General features: G+C 35.3%; 1 protein-coding gene across 19 annotated transcripts in view; it reads left to right on the forward strand.

The window, feature by feature from the left end:
* CFAP299 (cilia and flagella associated protein 299) overlaps positions 1-26,683 on the forward strand; it is a 628,121-nt gene that overhangs the window by 242,234 nt on the left and 359,204 nt on the right. The window lies entirely within an intron of this gene.

A 26,683-nucleotide genomic window follows, 5' to 3' on the forward strand; every position in this document is an offset into this window, starting at 1 on the left:
ACCTTCATTTTAAACAAATTACATCAGTGTTCGGAATATAAAATGGACATTAACTAACATTTTACTGAAAAAGGTGTAGTTGAATAGATCTTTAATTTTTTTTTATGTTCTAGATAAAAAATACAATACGTAGACAGTGAGAAATTCTGGAAAGAGTAGATGTTATGGACCCATATTAATCTGAGTTTGATTCTTGGATTTCCCATTCCTTACAAGCTAAACAGAAGGTCTTCAACTTTGCAGAGCCTGTTTCCCTATCCATGATAACAGAGATAATCATTTTTGTACAGCTGAGATATTTCTAGAATAAAATTATATAATGTTTAAGGCACAAATTAGCTAATACTCAGTAGGTGTTTTCTTTTAGTAGGTGTTTATAAAATATAAGGAATACGTGTTCTGTAAAAAAGAAAGAAAGAAAGAAAGAAGAAAGAAAGAAAGAAAGAAAGAAAGAAAGAAAGAAAGAAAGAAAGAAAGAAAAAAGATAGTATGTGTTCTGTTAGTTCAGGTTCCCTAGAAGTAGGGCCTAAGATGCAGATTTTAGTGGAAGTTATTTGGTGAGAAAGTTCTCTCATGTGAAACCTGTTATGGGCATGACAGAGGCATGATAGTACAGAAGAGAATAGTAGGCAGAGATGGGATTTCAGTGGCAACTAGCTTCAGTCTGAGCTCTGTGAGCTCTGGGGCATGAATTGTATCAGTTTGTTTTGCCTTGAGGCAAGGGGAGTATGCTTTATACACACTCTCCTTCCCCCTTCCTGTCTTTCTCAGTTAATCATCAGCTGCCCCAAGGGTTGGGGGGAGGAGGGAGTAAAGTGGCTCAGGTCAGCTAAGGGCAGTACTTTCTGAGGAAAGAGCAGGTGTGAACCATTAGCCATTAACACCTGCAGCATCTGGCTGGCGCTGGGTGCAGCAGCCTGGGAAGGGGGATCTGGGAGGGACACGGCCAACATGTACTGCAGATGCAAAAGGTTAGTTTCAGCCATTTTTGAAAGAAAAGAATGCTACTTTTTCAATATGTAATCACATATATGCCAAAACATATTTTCATCTAAGGTATTTACATTTATCAATCATTTTTATATAAAGGTTTAATTACTTCTGTAGTGTCCCATTTCTAAAATGAGAATGGTTATTTGAATTAAAATAAAATGTATGTTACTGCAAAGGGATCTTTGTTTACTAATATTACAAGTCCAAATATGGTTTTCAGGTCCAGAAATCTTGCATATATAATAAGCTTTCTCATTTAAATCTTATACCCATGTTCCCATTTATAATAGATATTGTTTTGTTGGATTGACAGAATCAAGCTCATGAATCTACTCATGATTCAGGAACCAACATCATGTCAGAATGCATTCATGAAAGACCTGATTGTGAATATAATAATTGTGGTCATGGGAGTAGAGATATATACTTTATTACTTTCTAAACACTAAATATTTTCAAATTTAGTGCAATCTTTTTTTAAGTCTTTAATTAAATTCCAATTAGTTAATATACACTGTAATATTAGATTCAGATATATAACATAGTGATTCAGCCCTTCCATACATCACCTGGTGTTCTTCTCAATAAGTGCCTTCACCTTAATTCCTATCACCTCTTTAACCCATTCCTCACTCCCCACCTTCTGGTAACTATCAGTTTGTTCTCTATAGTTAAGAGTCTGTTTCTTGGTTTGCCTCTCCATCTCCCTCTCTCTTTTTTTTCCTCTTTATTCATTTGTTTTATTTCATAAGTTCCACATGTGAGTGAAATCATATGACATTTGTCTTATTGAATGCTATTGGTTGCTTAATTGTCTTTTTGAATGCTATTGATTGCTTATGGAATAGGAAAAAGAGGAGAGTGGATATAAGTCAGTAAATTTGAAAAATGAACTTCTTGGTCACATTATGGAATTATATGCCCAAAGTTCTATGCAAACAGGTGAGGACGTGAAGAAATAAGGAATCATGTTCATGATTCAACGATCAGTACATTGTTAGGCACAATTCAGAGAGCATTTTAGTGATATCTGGTAAAGAGAAAGATATAAAGAGAAAGATGTACATAATCTTGAAACTAGTAGATGCCTATCTGAGAGAAACTGTCAATCATATATAAGAAGGGAATTACAAGTATGTGCACTGCAGCATTACATGGAATAAAGCAAAATAACCTAAACGTTCATAAACATGAGAACAAGTTGTGGCTCATTTGTAGAATGGGACACCATACAAGCAATCAATGTCAGGAACTAGTTTTATTCTGTTTATCAGTGTGAATCATCTTAAACATATCATGTTAAATTTTAAAAAAGCGTGTTTCAGAATGTAATGTGCAGAATAACCCTCCCTCAGTTCCTGCTAAGCTCTGTTCCTTTCTATGTCTCAGTGTCCTTATCTGTGCATTGGATTTATGACAATAAGTTGATAGAATGGATGTGAGGATCAAAGGATGCAGCACTGGCAAAGTGCTTAGAACAGTATTGGAACACAGTAAATGGTCAACAAAATTCATTATTAAAAATACAAAAAATTTTTAAAACATACAAAATAATGGACAATCTTTTTATGGATATGCTAATGTTCTAGTCATATAAAAACTCCATTAGAAAAATATACACCAAATTTTGGAAAGTAGTTACATTGCCCAAGATAGGAGGAGGTTGGAAGAGTAAAGAGGGAGAATAGAATTGAAAAAGAGACTCTTATGTATGTCTTATTTCTTTAAAAATTACAATGCCAGTATGGGAGAATAGGAAGATTTGAGTAATCTCCTTAGCTGAATTTTGACTTCTTGAGTATTAATTATGGTAGTTAGGTTAATAAATATTGTGTTGACCTGTTTTATAATTTTCTTTATGTGTGAAATATTTCAGTCATAAATGGAAGCAGGAAACTATTTTTGGAAAAATTTTGAATGAGTAATTACTGGTGAATTTATTGTGTCAAATAAAATGTTTATAAGGAAATAAAAATGCAGCCACAAGGGCAGATCTTGGGGTGGCAAGTCACAATTATTTTTTCTCTGGAAGTGGAACTCAACTCCAGAAGAGGCCCACTAGAGGCCACAGGTGTCCTGCCTACCCCTGCCCTCCTAGATGATGGATTTATCTTGGGCCAATAGGATTCTCTCTATTGGGAAATAACATTAGAAATAGTGAGTTACAGGGCCAAGGAATCATTGATGCTTAATCCCCTTAAAGAAATGGTTCATGAACTCTAGCTGCTGAGGTCCTTGATCTATTCCTGTATCTTGAATATTCACCACTGTGCCTTTGAATCTGGGAGATAGACTGCAGGACCATTCCAATAAATTTTTATTTTGCATAGAGTACAATTTTTGGTTTACACCCAAGGGAACCTTAACTACAACCTTAAAATTAGTAAGATTTGTCTCTAGTGCAGAGAGGATAATCATTTAGCAAAATCCTTTTGTGGGAACAATTGCTTCCTGTTCCATCCAGAAGAAATGACAAAAAACATTGGATGAATTGGAATCTGTGGATTCATGCTCTGTGTGCATCTAAGAACGCTATTATCTCCTCTAAATCCACTTCTGTATGCTTTCTTTCACGCAGAAATTTAAAGGTTAACTAAGAACAATTGAAAAAATGCTACAAATTTTGGAGAGAGAAAATAAAAATAGAGTGGGTCCAATAAAATATAAAATTGTTGGATGTGCTGATTGTGGGAATTACCTAAGGGTTTTTACTTTTGAATGCTTCATGTTAATGAAATTATAAAATCTGCTACTCCAGATAACTGTAGAAACATTTACAGATTGTTTTGGATTTGGACATGTGTAAGAAGGGCCAAACCTAGTCATGAGAGTATTTGATCCTTGATGCACCAAAACAGTAATATTTTTTTTCTTCAAATGCATGAATTCTAAGGAAAAAAAAACCTCTGGCTGCCTAATGTTAACAAAGATTATGGCTTTCAAATTGTGAATGATACAAAACAAGCAATGGGAAAAGAAAAATTCTCCATATTTTATTAGAAATGAATGAATTAAATAGCTCTTCTGTCAACAAATAGTTTCACTTCCTAAAACTAACAGTGGTCCTCATAAGGAAGATTCTAGTGCAAATTAGCTATCAGAGAAGATGTTGACTGTACTATAATAAATAACAGAGCTGACCTTCAGAGCAATAAGAGGAATATACTATGATTACTTTTATGAGCAGTTAGTTGCTCTTTATTTACGAACATTATTGCTCAATCTAATTTGCAAAACGTGATGGTAAAGTTGGCATAAAGTTGTAATGCCTAACAGTTATAATTCAGTGTTTGTACTATTAGGAGAAAATTATATTTCATCATATTCAAAGGATTTTTCTTTTGATTTTCCAAATGAGTATTTAGTACTTCAAGAGGTTGGTATGTATGATCTCAGCAAGATTTGAATCACAATCAGAAATTTAGCAATCATGCTGATTTCTCTTTTCCTCCTTAACTCCAGTACGCTGTGAATTAATTAAGTGCTCTCCACAGCTAAGCTTTTGAAGCAGTATTCTGTTTAGATGCTGTAGCTAAAAGAAAACGTGGTTAAGCCTTCCTATTCCTGCCTGCCCCTTGCCCCACTCCGCCCTCCCCCAGTTCCACGGGAACAGTATATTTTACAGCTGGGACTTCACAGGGTTGCATTCCTTTATTTTTTAAAAAAATTTCAATTTTATATTTAAATTCTAGGTAGATAACACATATGGTAAAATTGCTTTCAGGTGCAGAATTTAGTGATTCATCACTTAATATAACACCCAGTGCTCCTCACAACAAATGCCCTCCTTAATACCCAGCACCTATTTAGCCCATCCTCCACCTACCTCCCTCCATCAAAGGATGTATTCCTTTAGATGAAAAAAAACGTGCAAATGTTGGCTGGTGCTTTTCACTAGACCAATTTGACATATCTGACCATTGCTGGTCTCTGTTATCAATCATCCTAAATAGAGAGGTTTAAGGGGACAGACTAGATTTGAACCAAAGTCTTCATTACATGCAGGATAGCAAGAATACCTGCTTAATTTGGCATAAGGGCCAAATACACTTGTATTCTGCCTTAGTTCTTGAGAGATGGGGGCAAAATCTCAGAAGAGTCAGTTTATCTTTCACTCATTTTTTAGAAATCTCTATTCCTCTTCATATTTAACCAACTTTTGCAGTGTTAACAATTACAATTATAATTAAGATTGTTGTCTTTTGTTGAATGACTACTTATAATTTGTCATGTTTCTTGACATAATTATTCATAGCATTCCCTATCGTTGTAATGTCTGTAGGATCTTTAGTGATATCCACTTTTATTTGTGATATTGGTGATGTCTGTCTTCTCTTTTTTCCTAAGGTGTCTGGCCTAGGTTTATCAGTTTTCTTGATCTTGTCGTAGAACTAGCCATTAGCTTCATTGATCTTCTCTATTGATTTAGTGTTGTTTATATCACTGATATTTGCTCTTTGTTATTTCATCTGCTTACTTTGAATTTAATTTTCTCTTTTTTTAGTTTCTTAAGATGAAAGTGTAGGTTTTGATTTGAGACTTATTTTCTAACATAGGTGTTCAGTGCTATATTGTTCTAAGCACTGTTTTAATTCCACCAGATATTTTGACATGTCATGTTTTCATTTTAATGCAATTTATTTTTTATGCAGGGCAAATTACTTTCTGATTTCCCTTTTGTTTTATTTTCTTTTTGAATTGTCTAAAATTTGTGAGTTTTCAAATATTTGGTTTTTTTTCTAGTTTCTAAGATTGCCTCAGTGTTTGAGATTAATTTATTACTTTTGATTACCCATTCCTCTTATTCCTTTTCTGTCATGGTCTTATCATTTGAGATGAACAAGTTAAACAGACACATCACTGTTAGCTGATGTGCTTTCACCCTAGTATTGTGTTCTTAAGTGATCTCTGAGGAGACTAGAGTTTTTGTTTTGTTTCGTTGGTTAATTTTCTGTTTCCTAAATTACTTCTTTGTCTTCTAGGGTAAATCTTTTTTGTATGTATTTGTTGCAAGATTTTTCTCAAATGTCCAGTGATCCTTGGTTATTCATTCATATTTAAGAAAAAGGCAACATAAAAGTTGACTCTGAACTCTTGATAGGTTTTGCATTAACCTAAGTGTGATTGGTCAGGAAACTTGCATTAGGCAGAAACTTTCTTAAATGAGACTGCTCTCTCTGTGACACCAAGCACCTGCTCTGATTCTCTCCAGGGTTGTTTTTAGTTTCTTTAGGTAGTAATCTTCAATATTTTGTCTGGGCATTTAAAGGGTACGGCTGTCAGGCTATTGATAATTCTGTTCATGTAGGTGGAGTGCATTTTTGATTGATTTTCTTGGCCCTACTTCTCACTCCTTGACTTCTATGTAACTGCAGTTTCTGAGGTCTGAGCTTCTTCAGGGGATTCACTAATAAAATTGATTTTCTGCTTGGATGCAGTGCTTTCCCTTGTCCTTCCCTCACTTCTTCCTTTCTTCCTCCATGAATAAGCTCAAATATGCCTGCATCTCTTTTATTAATAATGCTAGATATATTTTACTATTTTTATGTTTTGAAGGGAAGAGTGCCTAAGATTCTCTCCCTGACACACCCCCCAACTCATGCATGCACACACTCTCTCTCTAAATAAATAAAATCTTTTAAAAAGACCCCTAACTGACTGAGCCACTCAGGTGCCCCAATAATGCTAGATATATTTTAATTCTCAACAATTACAGATCTTTATTTTTTTAAAAGATTTTATTTATTTATTCATGAGAGACACAGAGAGAGGCAGAGATATAGGCAGAAGGAGAAGCAGGCTCTTCCTGCTCAGGGAGCCTGATGCAGGACTCGATCTCTGCACCCAGGGATCATGCTCTGAGCTGAAGGCAGATGCTCAACCGCTGAGCCACCCAGGTATCCCACAGATCTTTATTTTTAAAAGCAGAATTATGTCACTATGTGCTTATTACCAAGACTCTAATGTTTGATAAGACCATAGTATGTTCATGTATATGTGTAACTTATATATTCAATTATAAAAAGTATCATTTATTAATGTATTTTTTGGTAAAGCAGATTTTCCTATTATTTTAAAGATTTTTAGGAATAATAAGAGAAGTAATATATGTACAAAATGATATAGGAACTCTTTGGGAATTATGTTTGGAAGGCTTATCTAACATTTTATATGTATTTGTTGGTTGGCAATAGTGGCTACTTGGTAAGCCAGTACTAAGGTGACTTTTAATGCAAATACTTTTTGTAATTTATTGGATTGGGATAAAGGCTGATCAAATAAAATGACCTCGCAACCATTTTAAACTAATATGTCAAAATGAATATAAATTCAACAAAGTGCTATTGGGTTAGGGGTGTTTCTGAGACCTAAGAAGTGAAGGTGTTATTGAAAGGATAATGCATAAGCACTTTGGTATCTGTAATCAAGCATGAAATAGTTATCTAGCAAGGGAAATTATACATATGTTTTCTTGTGTGTTTTCTGAGATGACAGAGTTCTCCAGGATTCTTGGGAAAATATCTGGGGAGGAGGAACATCAAGTTCCAAAATACTTTCTCCTTTGGGGGAAGTGGAGTTGGGTGGGTGGAGTGGGTGTTTAGCACTCTGTATCTGGGCCCTGTTGAGGGTTCCCATCACACTTGCAGGTCTTTGTGTGATTCACCTGGATGAAATAGAATTGAGAAAATAAAGTATTTCATTTAAAAATCTCATTTTCTATTATCTTTTTGAAGTCAGGAGAGGGAGAAGGAGTGTAAAATGGAAAGGAAAGAGGAACAATTACATTTAACACCAATTTCATCATGAGTCGTAGCATCTTAGAATTGAAGAGAGCAGAGTTTATCTTGTTTAGCCTCTTTTTCAAGTGGAAATTCCTTTTTTAGTTTTTCTGGCCAATGGCCATGCAGCCTCTGTTTGAAGAATTTAAATATTTTCAGTGATAGGTAACACATTACTTTGTAGGTTATTTCTGTTTCAGAGATTTCTAATAATTGACCATGCTGGGAAAAATCTACCTTACTTGTCTTCTGGAGCAATATAAAATAATGCTGCTGCTACACAGTGATTTTTGAAGATATCTTCCATTTTTTTCTTCCAAATTTTTCTGGGCTTTTTGAAGTTAAAATTTTAAATTCCTTCAATCACTATTTAAGCTTTCAGTATTCTGAATAATGTTTTGATTCTCTCCAATTTTCAATAACCCTTAAAACATTTATTTATTTATTTATTTATATATTTATTTTTAAAGATTTTATTTATTTATTCACGAGAGACACACATAGAGAGATGCAGAGACACAGACAGAGGGAGAAGCAGGCTCCATGCAGGGAGCCCGATGTGGGTCTCGACCTCGGGACTCCGGAATTACGCCCTGAGCCAAAGGCAGAGGCTCAACTGCTGAGCCACCCAGGTGTCCCACCCTTAAAACTTTTAGAAATCAAAGTATAGCATACAAATAAAAATATACAATTCGTAAATGTGCAGCCACATAAATTACCATAAAATGGTAACTGTGTGAAAGTATAAACTTGATATACAGTAATTTTATTTAGCCAAACTGAAGAAGAAAAAGTCTCTGAAGTGCATGTTCATTTCAGTTGTGACATTTACAAAGCACTTTTTTATGCAAGGCACCACTTTAAATGTTATGAAGGGCATAAAATGAATTATGGATCCCCACCAACTGACCTTATATATCATCTCTAAGTCTGCCCCTTACACTGCTGTTAAATCCACAGCTCTAAAATCTTCATTTCCTTCATAGTCTGCTCACAAATCATATCCTGTGATTTCCTGTTTCTTAAGACATCCCCAGAAATTGTTGCAAGATGCTTTTCGAAGTTCTTAACTAGCAGTGATGATATTTGGCAATCGTGTGGCTAACATTCATGTCCTGTGAACATGACCTTTGAATTTCTGCTGTTATCCATAGAATTGATAATGAGAGATAAGAACACTAGGTGTTTTAGAGAGTAAGCCATGCAGTTAGTGGCTCACAGGGGTCTAGAAAATAAATTTCCTTATCTCTGGTCCTTTTTTTTATTCCCTCACAGTCCACAAAGTGTGACTTCAAAATTGCAGAGGTATTGAATTTAAGGACCCCATGAACAATGAGTACAGCCTCAAAAATCTCGTAGGCGCACCTCATGATTTCGTTGTTATGAATTTCATATAAAATGAGGTACTGCTGCTCTTGATCTTGCAAGCTACTACTGTTACACTCCCAGGAAGTCTTTGAGGTCTGAAGCTTGTGTTTAGGTTGTAAGGGATCATTTATTCCTGAAACATTTACAGTAGTGCTTTTATAAGGCATGTGACCAAATCATAATATGTGCCTTTAGCAATGAAGGAATGAAGGTTGTTGATTATCAGTAGGAAACTTGAATGTTCTACACTTGAAATTGGGATACAAAACAAAACAAAAAGCTAAAGATTACCAGATCTCAAAGGGAAAAATTAGTAATCTATGAATAATAAACAGAGAAAGTATTTTCAAAAGTCAGGGTGTCAAATACCTCTGAGATTAGTTTAACATATATGATCTGCACTTATATATGGCAGATTACCTAAATTCAGACTGACCTTGGCCACTGTAGAGGGTAATATTTTTGAAAGAATGAGCTGTATTAAAACAGTTTCTGCAATGTATTAGGCACAAATATGCTTTCCTTCCACGTTAGGCATGCAGAACTTTTTCCCACCTGTTTATTTTTCCTTAAACAAACATATTATCTGATATAACTAGTCCAAAGAAAATTTTCTCTTCCTCTACGTGAATGAACTCCCCTCTTACCCTTTTCTAAATCCGGGAGCTCTAATGTAGTTCTTATATTACATCCATGTCACTTTTTGGAATCACTTCAGTAGTATACTGCCTTGAATTATTTTAAAACAGTTAATCACCTTCTGTTTCAGTCAGTTTTTTCCTTTGACAGTTTAAATTATTTTCCAAATACAATATATGATAATACAAACTGGACTCTCCATGCAATTATGAGGATTGAAATGAAAAACAAGCTTTGTCTTAGAGTCTTTTTGGCTATAAAACATGGCAAATTTAACAATGTTTCATCAAGTCTGTACTGTAGTTCTTATGACAGTTATTGCATACTGTGGTTGTCTTTTCTTTTCACCACTGAAAAATTCCATTTTTTTGAATGGAAAGCTCCTAATGAATTGGTTCAGGGTGTCCAAAGTATAAAGAAGAGGGTTTCTAATGAATGGATTTATACTTACTCTGTGGTAAAGATACTAGGCTCTGGAGTCAGATTTTTTAGATTTATCATTGAGCTCCTTTAGATTAATAGTTGGAGCACTTTGGGAAAATAATATGCCCTTTCTGGGCCTTAGTTTCCTAAGTTGTGGAATGAGGGTGAGAATGGCTCCCACTCATTGACTGTTGGAATACTTTAAATGAGATGGACTATGTGATGTGTTTCATATGGTGCTGTACTTAGTGCTTAATATTGGTCATTTATAAGATTTACACATGAGATTGTTATAGAAAATAGCAACCTTTTCACATGGTTAATGAGAGGAACCACCAGGAAAGACTTAACAGGTAACTGATTTTTAGTGTACAGATGATAAAACAGAGACAGCTTATTATCACCATCTCAATTATCTAAATAATATAAAGTATTTAAATCATAAATCAGGTTAACCTTCTAATCTGACCAATTTCTCACATGGCATTATTTAATGTGGAAAATTTGTGCCACTATGACTTATTTTTGCCTAAATTTTAAGTTTATCTGGTTTGGATATTTACTAAAATTTTTCATTTGATGGATTTTTCATGATAGAAAATGTACCATGTTTTGTGCATTATGAAGTGCAAATGGTATGAATAAATAACTATAAAAAATGTTGGAGTTTGAGGACTTTATATACAACTTCTCTGTTCCTCACTTAAATATGGAACCAATTGAGAGAAAATTCTAAAGTGAGGTAGAATGAGAAAGTGACATTGACTCTCAAACAGAAAAATCTATACCAGATGAATGGCCTAGGTTGGAAGCAAATGTGTTTACCATCACTATCTTTTTTCCCAGGCTAGAATTTAGAACAAATAACCTACAAGAAGTTTTGTTCCTTGGAAAGGACTTTTATGTAGACTCACTCTACCACTTCATACTTACAGCTTTTGCTTGATTAGTTCCACCTAATCAAGAGATGCATGGACCACTAATTTGCCCATTTCTATGGAGAGGCATTAAGGGTAGAACAACACAATTTTTTGTTTTTGATCAAGAATTTCTAAGTAAATATAAGAGAAGGGAGGGTAGGGATGAACCTGAAAGGTATGCCTATTGAAGTTAAAATATGGGATGCCTGAGTGGCTCAACAATTGAGCATCTGCCTTTGGCTCAGGGCATGATCCCGGGATCCGGGATTGAGTCCCATATCAGGCTTCTTGCAGGAAGCCTGCTTCTCCCTCTGCCTGTATCTCTGCACCTCTCTCTCTCTCTTTCTCTCTCTGTCTCTCATGAATAAATAAATAAAAAATCTTAAAAAAAAACTTTCTAAGAAAAAAAAAGTTAAAATACTTGGCAGGAATGTTGTCAATCACTGCAGTTGTGCAAGATTATCTGAGAGGCCCAAGCCTAAGAAACAACATAACAAAATAAATACAATATATAAACATGGAAAGGAAGAATCCAGAGTATCAGTAATAGGCAGTGATATCATTTCTTTTAAAGTTCAGGAGAACTAAGTGAAAGATCAGTAAAACTACTAAACAAAAAAATTTTTAAAGATTTTATTTATCTATTCATGAGACACACAGAGAGAGTGGCAGAGACATACCCAGAGGGAGAAGCAGGCTCCCTGTGGGGAGCCCAATGTGGGACTTGATCCTAGGACCCCAGGATCATGACCTGAGCTGGAGGCAGACATTCAACCACTGAGCCATGCAGGCGTCCCAAAACTGCTAAGAAAATTTGGTTGGGGGGGATCCCTGGGTGGCTCAGCAGTTTAGCGCCTGCCTTTGGCCCAGGACATGATCCTGGAGTCCCAGGATCGAGTCCTGCATCGGGCACCCGGTATGGAGCCTGCTTCTCCCTCTGCCTGTGTCTCTGCATCTCTCTCTCTCTATGTCTGTCATGAATAAATAAATAAAATCTTAAGAAAAAAAAAAAAGGAAAATTTGGTTGGGAGACCAAATATCAGATTTTTGCCTTATGCCAGAGAATTCCAAGATAAAAGTTTACATATAAAAAATAATCAACCATTAGTTACAGGTTGAAGAGAGATAAATCTAGTGGCCCTGATAGCTAATCTCTTTCTATTTCAGTTGCTTCACAGAGAACTGATTCCGCAAGGCTGAGTTAGTTCAACAGAACAGTTCCTGGGGTCCAGAGGCTCCCCCTTTCCAACAATGCCATCCCCTGATGGGGGGGGGGAGATCTCCACTGTTACAGATCACATCAGGTTCCCTTGCCCCTTAGACTCATAAATATGTGAAGTATTGCTGAATGTTGGCCATTGCCCCTGTGTGCCAAAATGTTGGCCACCTGAGAATGGAGAGCTGGAGGTGGTGTGTGCTCTACTGCTTCTCTGCCTATCAGCTTTCCTTTGATAACCTGGTTTCTGTCTGCACTGTGCAGTGCTGGTGGCATGTGCCCATAACCCCTGTGCTCACAAAGTTATAAGCAAATGTTTATATGCTATTAGAGTAAAGAAGATCTCTAAGGATGACATGAATGCCAGCCACATTGAAGGCAAGTAATTATAAAATTGAGTAAATCTTTTAGTATGTTACAAGTCCCAAGATGAAAATTGAGGATATAAAAGGACAAATGTGAAAACTGCATGTAGTGTATTTTCCATATCAATTTTATTTCATTCTTTAATTAATTCTATTTAATTATTATTATTATTATTATTATAATAAAGATTTTGTTTATTTGACAGAGAGAGAGAGAGAGCACAAGCAGGGGGAGTGGCAGACAGGCAGAGGGAGAAGCAGGCCCCTTGTGGAGCAGTCAGCCTGACTCAGGGCTCGATCCTGGGACCCTGGGATCATGACCTGAGCTGAAGGAAGATGCTTAACTGACTGAGCCACCCAGGCACCCCTTACATATCAATTTCAAAAGTCATATTTCTTAATAGAAATTTTAGGAATGCATAGGAATATGTGGGCAAATGTCCAAAAAAAAAATGTCCAAGTTTCTGGTGAGTACCATATAAATGCATGATACAGAATTTGTAAATTAAAACAACAATGAGACACAATTTTTGCTTCTCAAATTGGACGTATATCTGATAATAACTACAATTTAGTGTTGAAGTCAGAGGTGATCACATATTACTATTGATAGGAGCATTTTGGCAACATATGGCAATAAATAGAAAATGTGTATATCCTTTAATCACTTATAGGAATTATTTTAAGGAAATATTTAAGAATATGTTTAAGAAATTCTCTGCTGGACTATTTATCGGTGCATTTTTTTAGGTTAATACTATTATTCCCTCTATATAGATATGGATATAGATAGAGATTTTGTTTAAGGATTATTTACTTGACAGAGAACATGAGCAAGGGAGAGGCAGAGAGAGAGGAAAAGGGACAAGTAAACTCTCCACTGAACAGGGAGCCCAACACAGGGCTTGCTCCCAGGATCCTGAGATCATGACTTGAGCCAAAGTCAGACACTTAACAGTTGGTTAAGGCTTCCAGGTACCCCTATCTTATCAATGGACACTTGGACTGCTTCCATAACTCAGCTATTATAAAAATGCTGCTGTAAACATAGGGGTGCATTTATCAATTTGAATTAGTGTTTTCATAATTTTTGGGTAACTCTGTGGTAGGACAATTCCTGGATCACAGGTAATTATTAAATTAAAAATTTTTAAGGAAACTCCATACTTTTTTTTCACAGCAATTGTACCAGTTTTCATTCCCACCAAGAGTGCATGAGGTTTCATTATTCTCCATATCCTTGCCAACTCTTGTTTCTTGTATTTTTTATTTTAGCCAATCTGATGGGGGTGAGTTGATATCTTATTGTAGTTTTGATTTGCATTTCCTTGATGTGTGAGGTTAATCATCTTTTCATGTTCTGTTGGCCATCTGTATGTCTTCCTTAGAGAAAGATCTCTTTATCTCTTCTGCTTAGTTTTTTTTTCTTCTGCTTAGTTTTTAATTGGATTATTCTTTTTTCTTTTTTCTTTCTTTGTGTGTGTGTGTGTGTGTGTGTGTGTGTGTGTTGAGCTGTATAGTTCTTTATATTTTTGGATACTAACCCTTCATCAGATATGACATTTGCAAATATCTTCTCCCATTCAGTAGGTTGTCTTTCAGTTTTGTTGATTGTTTCCTCTGCTGGTGCAGAAGCTTTTTATTTTGATGTAGTTCTAATAGTTTATTTTTGCTTCTGTTCTCTTTGCCTCAAGAGACATATCTAGAAAGATGTTGCTACAGCTGATGTCAGAGAAATTACTGCCTGTGCTTTCTTTGAGGGTTTTTATGGTTTCAGATCTCATATTTAGGTCCTTCATCCATTTTGAGTTTACTTTTGTATATGGTTTGAGAAAATGGTCCAGGTTCATTCTTTTGCATGTAGCTGTCTAGTTTCCCCAGCACCATTTTTGAAAAGATTGTCTTTTTCCAATTGCACATTCTTGGCTCCTTTGTGGATTACTAATTGACCATATAATTGTGGATTTATTTCTGGATTTTCTATTCTGTTTCATTGGCCTATGTGTGTCTATTTTGCACCAGTACCATACTATTTTGATTACTATAGCTTTGCGATATAGTTTGGAATCTGGGATTGTAATACCTCCAGTTTTATTCTTGTTTTTCAAGATTGCTTTGGCTACTCAGGGTTTTTTGTGGTTCCATTCAAATTTAAGGGTAATCTGTTCTAGCTCTGTGAAGAATGCTTTTTAGTATTTTGTTTTTTTTTTTTTTTTTTTTTTTTTGCTTTTTAGTATTTTGATAGGGATTGCATTGAATTTGTAGATTGCTTTGGGTAGTATGGACATTTGAATAGTATTTGTTCTTCCAATCCATTAGCATGGAGTATCTTTTCTTTAGGATTTTATTTATTTCTTCATGAGAGGCACAGAGAGAGAGGCAGAGACACAGACAGAGGGAGAAGCAGGCTCCTTGCTGGGAACCTGATGTGGAATTTGATACTAGGACCCAGGATCATGACCTGAGCCAAAGGCAGATGCTCAACCACTGAGCCACCCACATGCCCTCACAGAAGGAAATTTTATTTAAGAAACAACACCTTCTTCTCTTGCCTAACCTTCCCCCAAAGACCTATTATTATGTACAGACAAGTCAGAAGTTCATAGTCCACAGCATTCTCCCACAAAGAACATTCCCAAATATCACTTTAGGTGCTGGGGAGAGTTCATCTTGGGCTGACCTACCACAAAGCTCCTGGGGCTGCCTGCCCTAGGCAGAGGCCAAGGCCCGTACCCTCCTGGCCTGACTGGCATTATCTGTTGACACACGTCTTCAGAGGCTTCAAACTGATGGGAAGATTTAAGAAGTCATCTTCTATTTCATTATGTTTTCTTAACCAGCACTTAACTGCCACAATAAAGGACTATGCTACTTGCATCCCACAATTTTAGACACATCATCTTTTTTTTAAATAGTTCTCCCATTTTTCTTTTTTAAATTTAAATTTAATTAGTTAACATATAATGTATTATTAGTTTCAGAGGTAGAGGTCAGTGTGTATATTGATTTTATATCATATGACCTTACTGAATTTATTAGTTTTAGTAGTTTCTTAGTACAATCTTTAGAGTTTTCTGTGTATAGTATCATGTCATGGCAAATAGTAAAAGTTTTACTTCCTTACCAATTTTGATGCCTTTTATTTCTTTTTCTTATCTGATTGCTGTGGCTAGGACTTACAGTACTGTGTGAATAAAGGTGGTGGGCATAGACATTCTTGATCTTAGGGAAATAACTCTCAGTTTTTCACCATTGACTCTGATTGGTAGCCTGGGTTTTTCATATATGGCCTTTAATATGTTGAAGTATGTTTCCTCTAAACCTACTTTATTGAAAGTTTTTATTATGAATGAATATTATCATTTATCATGCTTTTACTGCATAAATTAAAATGACTATATATTTTTTTATCCTTCCTCTTATTGATGTGATGTATTATGTTGACTGGTTTGTGAGTCTTGAGCCAGCCTTTAATCCTGGGAAAAACTCTGCCTGATAATGGTGAATGAGTTTTTTAAGGTATTGTTGGATTTGGTTTGCTAATATTTTGTTGAGGATGCCAGTCTACTGTGAGAGGGGACCTGCAGCCCAGGCTAGTATGGAGGGGACACATCCACAGACGAGCAGCAGGGCAGGGAGTACTGTTAGCAAGCTAGGTGAAGAGTGTTTGTGTTGCACTGGTTCCCTAAGGTATATGTATATCTAGCCTCAGGGCAGGAGAGGGAAATGGTGCCTGCTAGCAATTTTGCTCTTGGAGAAGTCTCCCAAAGATCCTTGCCCCTCCAGCACAGACTCTGAGATTAGTGAAGAAATCTTGGTCCAGTATACCCCAGGCATTTTTCAAACTGCTGCTTCTATGCTGTATCTCCCTGTAGCTGTTTGTTGTGTTGTCTCTTTCAGGGCAAGGACTCAGTTCTCTATCACACTCCTGGCTCTCTCAGAGCTGAGCCTACTGTTTTTAAAGTTCTAGGTGTTAAGTCCCACTGATTGTAGTCCACCTCTCTGGTTTTCAAAGCCAGATGTTATGGGGATTTGTCTTTCCTGTGCAGGTTCCTGTGACTGGTGCCTTGTATGGGGTCTGTTCCTCTTCTCTGAACCTGAGGCATCCCCTCCCTCCTGTGGACAGTTGCATGATTCATTTAGCTCTGGATCTGTCTCTGCCCTTAGTATCCCCTTCAATGTGGTTTCTTCTCTACATTTAGCTCTGGGGAGTCTGTTCTTTGGATCCTTTTTTGGGTTATTTACACTGATGTGGTTTTTATCTAGTTGTATCCATGTAGGACAAGGTGAGCTTAGGGACCTCCCACTCCACCATCTTCCCTGGAAATCTCAGTGCATTATTTTTTAATTTAGAAAAGATATGGATAGCACCCTAAATTTCAACAGTGGAGAATTGCTTAAATAATGATTCAGCCATATGATGGAATATTATATAATTATTAATGAAGTTTTAGGAAAATACATAATAGCTTAAAAATGCTGTCAATGTAATTAAAGAATAAAAAGCCCCATCTATCTTATTATATCACCTAGGAATGCTATTCACAGAAGCCTGATTATCTCTAGATGGTGGAATTAGGGGACCTTCATTTGTTTTTCTTCATTTCTTTGGGCTTTTTCCCCAAAAAACTTATTGCTGTGTTGCTTGGTATAGTCACAAAAATAAAATAATCACTGCAAAAGGAGCATGTGTGTAAAATTACTAAAACTTAAAGATTTAAACCAAAGATTTCACTTGTTGAAACCATTGTCCTCATGCTCAGCAGACATAATTCCCTTGAATTAGATTTGTCCTAAAGCAGTGAGGGCTCAATCTGAAGAAAAATTTATAGTGTCAGACACATGATCTTAAAAGGGCTTATATTTCAAAAGCTGGATTTTGCAGGGAGGAGATATTTGAGTGTCAAAGGCTAAAAGCTTGAGGTACTCAGCGCATATGTAAAAAAATGACAAAGTGGAGGTAAATATAGACTGATGCAAATTTTTTTGGCCCAATAATACAATAAAAGTTTGGTTAGCTGACAGTAAGAGAAGAATTGCAACTAAATTTGACTAGTCATCACAGGTGGGTCCCTGGGAAATGGTCCAGTACCCTACCCTCTGGGCACAGCTTGACATATGGTAGTAGCAAGTCAAGATGATTGAAACTCAATACATGTTTTAGGAAACTCTAGGATCTCTACCTAGCTTCCCAAAGTCTAACCTGTGTTGTAGGCCTCCTGGAAATACTTCTTGTCCAGCATGGTACCTGGGTAGCAGCAAAGAGTAAATGGGGGGGCTTGATGATGTGGCATGAGGGCAGACCCTAAAAACTTAAAGGGCTCTTTAATTCATCACTTGGAGGAAACAATGAGCTGAGTGGGATTGGCAACTGGAAAGCAAAGAGGAACACCCATATTTCAAGCTGAATGCAAGGACAGCACTAAAAAACCAGAGTATGAATTGTACCAAAGTATGAATTGTGTATCACATAGAAAGACCAGATAGATGGATGTCAGTGACTTTGGCTTGGATACTTGTCACCCGAAGTCTCACCAGTGATATCAGAAGGAAAATTTTCCCCCTAGGAGAATGAGAAGGAGAATTATGTTTAAACTAGAACAAAATAACTGCATTTATTTTACACTGGTAAGATACATGTTTTGCCATCAGTGAAAATGGAGGCTCACAAGGTAAATAAAGTTCATGTAAAATTCATACCTCAATTAAGATAGACATGGTTGTTTATAATTCTACTTGAGGTCATGTTAAAAATAATTTATTCATATTTTAGAAAGTGGTAATGAGATGATTTTCATTGAAGAGATACTTCTGTACAAATGTATTTTCTTTTGAACACGTACTTTTCAACCAAATGCTTAATAAGCATGTGTGTGACTTTATTTTCCAAAGGTAAAAGGTGACCTTAAGGGAGAAGGAAAATACCAAAATGATTTTCCTAAAGTGTTTTCATAATAATTGTTTCTCCTTAAACATAAAGGGAGCTACACTAATACATCTTACTCTGAATACAGACTGGAAAAGTGAAAAACTAGGTTGTATAGCCAACAGGAAATAACATTATGAAATACTCTTATTGACGTTACTATATCACCTTTTAAGTAAAAGAGAAAGAAATACATGTCAGGAATGTGTTTTCAAGAATGAGGTTTTACTTGTGGCATTTTATTCTGGTTCTAAATATAACCTGAAATGAATAAAGGATATTTGTTTTTTTTATTAAAAAACAATTTAAAGTTACCTATTTGATAATGTAACATTACTTTCTTCTTTTTTTTCTTTTTTGGATCTCTTTATTTACAAATAACTTCAAACTAAAAAGAGACAAAACAATACTGAAAACACCTATATGCCCTTTACCCAGATTCACATATTGTTAGCTATCATTTTTAATGGCATTTTTCAAAAATTTTAGCGTGCTGAGCCCTGAAACAGAAGTTAGGCCACATTGTTTTGTGTGTTTCATAGGCAATTTCCCTGTTTACCATGGTTTTCAGGGGAGCATGGCTTCCTCCAGTCTACAGAAGTCCCCTTAAGGCAATGGGGGCCAGATCATCTTTCTTTTGTAATCCTAAGAAGGGCCATTCCACTTGTTGAAAGAAGAGTCAAGGAAGCTCTCAGCTATTGTAGCAAATGAATAAACTAAAAAATGATAAAGAAATGAATAGTGTAAGCAAATAAGTAAGTCTAAATAATAGGTATATATTTCAAAAGTGGGAGTTTCATTCTTCAACCTCACTGTTTCTTCTGAACTAACAGTATCTTATAAATCTTTCCAAAAATAAATATGATATATATTTATGATATATAGCCATTTCTATAGTGATAGTTATAAGGTTGTAGAGAGATGCAGAAGTATAAATACACCTGTAAATAGGATTATAGGTATAGGTTTAAAAACCTATACCTATAGTGTATATATATATATATGTACTCTTTTGCAGCTTGCCCTTTCCATATAACATATATGCCTGAACTAGCTTGTGACATTAATTCATGTAACTCTGCCTCAGCCTTTTTAAAAGTAACATAATATTGCTTTGTATGGATATGCCATAATTGTTTGACCCATATCCTAAGCATTTATTTTTTTTTCTCCTTTTTCTTTTTGCTGTTATATAAGTAACAAACAAACATTTGCTGTGTAACTCCATTTCTTATCTGAGGTCTCCTGTAAAATAAATTTATAGCAGGGTTATTTGTGCATGTAAATTGTGATAATGATTGTTAAATAATTTTTATAATCATCGTTTGAAATGTATTGTCTTTGGCAAGTAGTATGTATTCAGTATATATTTGTAGAAGGAGGAAGGAAAGGAGAAAGGAAAAAGAGAAGGAAGTCAGGCAGGCTGGTCTTTGGGGAACAGTTTCCTTCATTTAAGTGAAAGAGAAAGGGGCCTCCCAGTGAAGATTGTGATTGCCTTTTCTTACCAACTTTCTATTGTGCTTCTGAATCTTTTGATTTCTGTACTTTTAAAAATATTATGAGCTTTTTGTATCTTTCAGAGGCCAGCTTTAATGTTGTAGAAGGTTATAACAAATATCGGAAAGAATGTAATAAATAGGATGTTAAATATTTTTATCATATGGCTCTGTCATTCCCCAACTTCGTCTTTTATCACACTTGCAATTTTTTTCAGTCTTTCTCCTCTGATAGACAAGAAGCAAGGAGAACTATCCAGATAGATCATGCCTCTCTTATTTGTCAATGTATTCTCTACTTTACAAAGATGTCTGGGTGCTCAGCAATGTTAAAGTAAAAAGTAGAGGGACAGAATTAGAGTGTGACAGAAAGAGATAGAGATAGAGATAGAGAGAGAAATAGACCTAGAGAAAGAGATAGGGAGACATAGAAAGTAAGATAGAGAAGGAGGGATAGAGACAGGGAAGAAAGGAAGGGAACAAGGTTAGAACTGTAAACGTAGGAGATATACATAAACATGAATGGTGAGAAAGAAAAAAAAAAGCACCAAGCTAAAAGAATCTCAGTATTTAATGATTTCAGAATCAGAGAAACATTGGATCATTTCCCAGAAGACCAAAGTCAGTGTCCATAGCTGGGCTTCTGACTGCAAGGTAAAAGCTATGAGAGTCCAGCATAAGGATTATTTCAAGGGTTTGTCTTATAATTTAAGTTGTGCAAAGAGAACTGAGCAAGGAAAGGTGAAATACCTACTTTCTATTACCTGATGCTGTGAGAATGGAAATGTAATTTGTAATTACAGTCATGAATCCATCATAGCAGGGGGAAGCATAGAGATTGTGCTAGACTAGGAGCCCATGTAATATAACAACATAAAGGCTTTATGAAGTTGTTTGCTTATTTTTATTTTAAAGTGTAATGGAGTAGAGACATTTATAAAATATTTTCTAGCTTAAATTTCTATTTGATTCTACTACATTATAACTATATCTTTATATTTCTATATGTGTATATATACATACACATATGTCATACATATTCTTACGTAATTACAATGGATGGAGACACTTTAAAGAGATAAACTATCTTCAATTTTATACCATTCACAAATGTTGTTAAACTTAAATAATTAGGAAATAGATTATTCAATTTATAAGCTTCTTGCTGCTTCTACCTCACTATCTCTCAGTATCTTCTTTTTGGGTCATGTGTCTCTCTTCACCAACATTAGAAAATGAGTTCATGAAGGGAAAATAAATAATCAAATAAGTAAGAGCAGGCTGTATGGTTTTTGTTCATTTTACTTTATCAATATTCTCATACTTATGTATACAGTTACTTATGACCAATTCCAGTACCACCAGAGGATGAGATTCAAATTATACTTTAGTCTACGGCCATACCACCCTGAATGCACCCAATCTCATCAAATTATACTTTAATAGGACAATTTGTTAACATATGGAACATGATGCCTTACTTGAAATTCCTCTCAATTTATTGGAGTTAAATCAACAGGAGTCTGATATTCTTCATACCTTGAAGAAGCAACTGGCAGAAAGTAGTGCCCATGGAAGTTTCCTTTACAAGTTAGAAAAACATTTTGGCTTCATCCTACATATACTGCACTCCAAGGTCTGTTGCTACTGTTTTCCGAATTACTCACTGGCTTGATGAATGGCAGTTACAAGTAGAGCTTTTAGTGCAATGTACAGATGTTGATATTTTCCACAATTTTCTTGGAGTAAATGGAAGGCTTTCATTTGAAAAAAATCATTTTGGATGTAAGAAAAGAACTTAGATTTCCACTTTTTAAAAGATCCATACATCTTCTACATTTTTATTCTTTTTTTTTTTTTTTTAAGAAAGTTTATTTAAAGAACCTGTCTTCCTTGGCATTGATGAAAAACAGATGTTACCTAATGGGATGAAGCCAGAGGTTTAATGAGTAATAATAGAGAGTTAGAATAACCATGTTGGAAGTCAGAAATGGGGTAGAATTTTTATATAAAACTAGATAACACTAACGGTGTCGGTGTGTGAGTCTGTGTATAAAGAGGCGGGGAGAGAGAGGATGATGAAAAGGAGAGAGAAAAAGGAAATGTTAGGTGAAATGTTTCATGATAAAATTCAGTTCTACAAATGACTTGGGATTTACCTACCTTTTAGATTTATTTTAATTGTGTGTTTGAAGTTCACATAGTGTGTGAGACTTTTAAATCAGAGCTTATCACTCAATATAAAGAAGTGTATGGATGAATTTCCTGGAGAAGTTTCCAGGGACTTTTAAAATACATGTATTTGCTTTTAGGATATATATGTTTGCTATTTGAGTTCCTCACTATGTCCAGAAACTTAAGGTTGTGTTAGAAAAAAAAAAGGTTTATATTATTTTAAATAATGTAAATTTGTAAATAAATAGGACCCTTGCCTTGTGTGTAATTATTTACACTGGCAAAACTGTACTGTGAAATCAGAATGATATCCATAGTTATCAAAGTACTATTTTCTATGATCTCATTTAATTGTGTTAAGGAATCTTGAGAACACGTCATTCTGTTCATGCAAATATTTCCAAGGTTGGGAAACTATGTGGTGAGAGTAAAGTTGTTTTAGAAAATATTCTTTTAGAAATGTTTCATAGTTTGGTTTATAGGGTTTATTTATTTAAGTGTAAAGATTTTCACTTTTCTTAATGTTTCAACAGAATATTTCTTTACTATTAGATTAATTTCAATCTTGATAATAAATGCTAATTTTATTTTTATTTCTTGTTTATTTTTGAAGTGGGCCAAAGTAATAATGAAATGTACAGTAGTTTTTTTGGAGCAGTTTTAGTTTTACAGCAAAATTAAGAGAAAGCTATAGAGATGTCCCATATACCTTCTGCCCCCACACATGTACAGCCTTGCCATTATCAATATCCCTAGGGGTATATTTGTTACAACTGATGAACTTCATTGACACATCATAATCACCTCAAATCCAGTTTTGCAATCCAGTGCATTCACTTTTGGTGTTGTACATTTTATGGATTTGGACAAATATATCACAACATGTATCTATCATTATAGCATCATACAAAATATTTTCACTGCCCCCCCCCCCAATCCTCTGGGCTATGCCTATTCACCCATTCCACTTAATCTCTAGCAGCTTCTGATCTTTTTACTGCCTCCGTAGTTCTGCCTTTTACAGAATGTTATATAGTTAGAATATAGTCATATCGTCATTTAGTATGTAGCCTTTTCAGATTGGCTTCTTTCACTTAATAATATGTACTTAATTTCAGTCTTATCTTTTTCTTGACTTGATAGCTCATTCCTTTTGAGTTCTGAATATTCCATTGTCTGGATGTACAATTCATTCATCCATTCACCTACTGGAGGACATCTTGGTTGTTTCCAGGTTTTGGCAATTATGAATAAAGCACATCATCTGTGTGCGGGTTTTTGTATGGACGTAAGTTTTCAGGTAAACATGAAGGTGTGCTATAATTTTTTCATGATGCAATTAATTTTGCTATGTTTTTTTAATTTGGTATTTGTGGAGTTTTAAAATAATATCTGTTTTATGTGTGGGAGTATGGTTTGATTGCTTTCCAATGACACCTAGCCTGTCTATAAATTTGCATGCTTGTATGCCACATTCTGAGTTTTTGTGTCCCTGTCCCAAGTAATGGATTTTGTCTGGTAAAATGACTTTGTTTGAATTCAGTCCATAAATGACCCTCATCATGATAAAGTGAAAAGAAGCCAAAAATTCTAAACTGTGTTTGAAACAAATCAAATGCATTTTAGTAGTTCTGTCCTGCTAGTCATATCTGGGTGCGATTTTCCCCATAGGAAATTGCTTGAGTTTAATAAAAAGGCTGAATAATACTCATTAGTGTCTGTGGATTTTCAGACAGTCTGTGTACTTATGTGACTTTTATAGTTTATGAGGTAGTTCTTTTTTTTTTTTTTTTTTAGTTTATGAGGTAGTTCTAAGTAATTTATTAATTGGGGCAGCCCGGGTGGCTCAGCGGTTTAGCGCCACCTTCAGTCCAGGTCGTGATCCTGGAGACCCGGGATCGAGTCCCATATCCGGCTCCCTGCATGGAGCCTCCTCCCTCTGCCTGTGTCTCTGCCTCTGTGTGTGTGTGTGTGTCTCGTGGATAAATAAATAAAATCTTCTAAAAAATTATTAATTGAAGAGATTCTGGTTTCTCCCTTAATAGCTTCTCTTTTTGATGACATTAGGAACTTCTTTAATAGATGATCTACTAAAAATAAATAATATCGGTGAGGCTGGTATTGAGGGAAATGAGAGTCTGTTTTCTATTCATAGAAGACATTACCCCGATTTTGCTGGAGTGAATAGCCTTGAATTCATCTGAACCCTCAGTTTCCCCAACTGGACATAGTACTAAAGTGGTGGAAAGATGCACATTTAAGGAAAAGAAAACAACTTTTTCCTCCAGCTTTATTAGGGTACAATTGACAGAAATTGTATATATTTAAAGTGGACAGTGTGATGATTTGATAAAATATACATTGTGGAATGATTGATCCCCAGAATCTATTCATCTTATAACTGAGTTTATGCCCTTTGACCATCTTTCCATTCCCCCTACCCCCAGCTCCTGGCAACCACCATTCTCTCTTTACTTTGATTATTTTAACTATCCACATGTAAGTGAGATTATCCAGTATGTATCTTTCTGTATCTACCATATTTCACTCAGCATAATGTCCTTGAGATTCATTCATATTGTCACAAATGGCAGGATTTTCTTTTTTTTAATGGATGAGTGATATCCTATAATAAATTTTTCTGGCTGAATAATATATATGTATAATACATACATGCAGTTGAATATTATATATACAACATACTCTTTATCCATTCAATTGTCAATGGACACTTCAGTTGTTTCCATATCTTGGCTATTGTGAATAATGCTGCAGTGAACATGGGAGTACAGATATCTCTTTCACATCCAGGTTTCATTTCCTTTGGGTATATACCCAGAAATGGGACTGCTGGATCATATGGCAGTTATACCGTTAATTTTTTGAGGAATTTCCATACTGTTTTTTTTATAATGACTATACCAATTTATGTTCCTACCAACAGCTGTACAAAGATTCCCTTTACTTCTTACTAACACTTATCATCTCTTGACTTTTTGATAATACCATTCCAATGGGTGTGAGGTGATATCTCATTGTACTTTGGTTTGCATTTTCCTGATGATGAGTGTTGTTAAGCACATCTTCATATACCCATTGTCCATCTGTATGTTTGTGGGTTTTTTGGGGCTTTTTTGGAAAAATGCCTATTCAGTGCCTTTTCCCACTTTTTAACCAGATTATTTACATGCTGTTGAGTTGTATCAGTTCCTTATATAATTTGGATGTTAATCAGATATGTGGTTACGTGGTTTTCAAATATTTTCTCCCAAAAGGGAATAAATTCTAACAAAATGTTATGCTACTTTAATGCCTCTAGACCAATAGCCACTTCTTGTTTTTTGTTTTTTTTTTTTTAAAGATTTTATTTTTTTAATTTTTTTTTATTTATTTATGATAGAGAGAGAGAGAGAGAGAGAGAGGCAGAGACACAGGCAGAGGGAGAAGCAGGCTCCATGCACCGGGAGCCTGATGTGGGATTCGATCCCGGGTCTCCAGGATCGCGCCCTGGGCCAAAGGCAGGCGCCAAACCGCTGCGCCACCCAGGGATCCCCACTTCTTGTTTTTATCTCCTAATCTATCTTGTGTATTTCCTACACTTCTCATCACATACTTCCTTATGTTGTAGTAATTAATACTTTACATCTATCTTCTTTTATATTTTTAATATTCTTTAACTCAGTTTCTAAGCATATCAGCTTAAAGATAACAGTACAGAATGTTGGTTTAGTCAATGTAATTTAAAATATTAAATATTCTAAAAGATATATAAAAATATCTTAATGTTTTATCAGAATGGACTTAAAGCTAAAAAATCTTTTGGGATCTTATTTTTGATAGTATAAAATCTACAAAAGTGATATAAACCTCAAAAACCTGTAGTTCTTGTTAAATGATAATTATAAAGGTGTTTCTACCCAGGTTGCTATCTTAAATCTTGTTATTAGCCTAGAAACTTGCTAGCAGATGGATTTTATCAGTCATGGTTAAATTACTCTGGGTGGCCCATAATCATTATGTCATCATCAATTGCAGGATGAGCTGGTCACACTATTTGTAATTTCACTAAGTTGTTCTATCAGCTCTCCAGAAGTCAATGCAAATAAAGAGTTCCAAACCCCTTCAGAACACGCTGTAAATCTTTGTAACTTCATGGCCAAATGGTAAACCGCAGGACCACATGAATCAATTCCCTTGAGACTGTCGTGTTATTCCTGTCAAACTTTTCTTCCCTCATTCATCAGCTGGAGGCTTTCATCTCCTTTTAAAGTCATGGCCTTTCAAGTAGGGGTGAAATTACACCTGTCAGTAATAAATGTTCCCAGTACTCTCTATCACTCTGTCATTTCACAAAAGAAATTAAAAGGAAGCAGAGCCTATTCC

This window comes from Canis lupus, chromosome 33, assembly GCF_048164855.1.
Source record: "Canis lupus baileyi chromosome 33, mCanLup2.hap1, whole genome shotgun sequence".
NCBI lineage: Eukaryota > Metazoa > Chordata > Mammalia > Carnivora > Canidae > Canis > Canis lupus.